At 60.5% G+C, this 1,007-nt stretch overlaps 1 pseudogene; it reads left to right on the forward strand.

The window, feature by feature from the left end:
- Positions 1-254: 254 nt before the first annotated feature.
- On the forward strand, positions 255-1,000 carry LOC102240159 (annotated as a pseudogene).
- Positions 1,001-1,007: the final 7 nt, after the last annotated feature.

Consider the following 1,007-nt stretch of genomic DNA (forward strand, 5'->3'; position numbering starts at 1 on the left):
GGCCACCCAATGTTGACTTCAAAGGAAGAGTGAGGAGTGTTAAACATGCCTGCCCGAGTGCTCGGCCCAGTAGTCTAACCCGCCTCGACCCCTTTCTCTCTCCTCTGTCCTGGGGACCTTCTTCCTGGCACCACATGGGCAATGCAGTTTCTGTGCCCAGAGAGCTTGTGACTCAATCGCTGGAATTCCTGTGGGTGGCATCTGGGGATTGCTGAGGAAGGAGGGTGTGGCCCTGGGTGATGAGGGGAGGGCAGGGCCGGCCCACAGGGTTCCCTTCTGCTCGGTCCTCTCCTCCAGAGAAGCTTTCTCTGGATTCACTCGTTTTTCTCTGTCTTCACCTTCCAGAGCTTCCTCAACAGGGGCCATGGTGCCCCCCTGGGGGGTCCCGGCCTCCGGCAGCAGCAGCAGGGGGGAGCCAGGCTGGGCGCTGCTCAGTCCCCCTTCAATGACCTCAACCGGCAGCTGGTGAACATGGGCTTCCCCCAGTGGCATCTCGGCAACCACGCCGTGGAGCCGGTGACCTCCATCCTGCTGCTCTTCCTGCTCATGATGCTCGGCGTGCGCGGCCTCCTGCTGGTGGGCCTCGTCTACCTGGTGTCCCACCTGAGTCAGCGGTGACCTCTGCTGGGGGCAGGCGTGGGGAGAGGGAGTTGCCAGGCCTCGGTGTGAGAACAGGCACACGAGGAGGGGACCTGGCGGTGCCTTGAAGGTGTGCTCGGAGAATGCTGTTTCCACGCGGTGTTAGCATGATGCCGAGGGAACCTCTAGTTCAGCAGTCCCAGCGTATCGGTGGATACCCTCACTCCCCTGCGATGTTTTCGGTAGTATCGGGCCTGCATTAAGCACAAAGAGCAAGAACAGGATGCCTTTCCCATTGTCTTGCAATCCTCTTATGCCAAGGAGACGGCCCCAGCTTGGTGCCAACATGTTCTCATGCCTCTGGACCCCGTGCTGACTTCCCCTGTAAGTTGGGAACAGGCCGTGGGCTTAGGGCAGGTGGGAAAAGT

The sequence above is a fragment of the Myotis brandtii genome, unplaced genomic scaffold (genome assembly GCF_000412655.1).
Source record: "Myotis brandtii unplaced genomic scaffold, ASM41265v1 C42024128, whole genome shotgun sequence".
Classification (NCBI taxonomy): domain Eukaryota; kingdom Metazoa; phylum Chordata; class Mammalia; order Chiroptera; family Vespertilionidae; genus Myotis; species Myotis brandtii.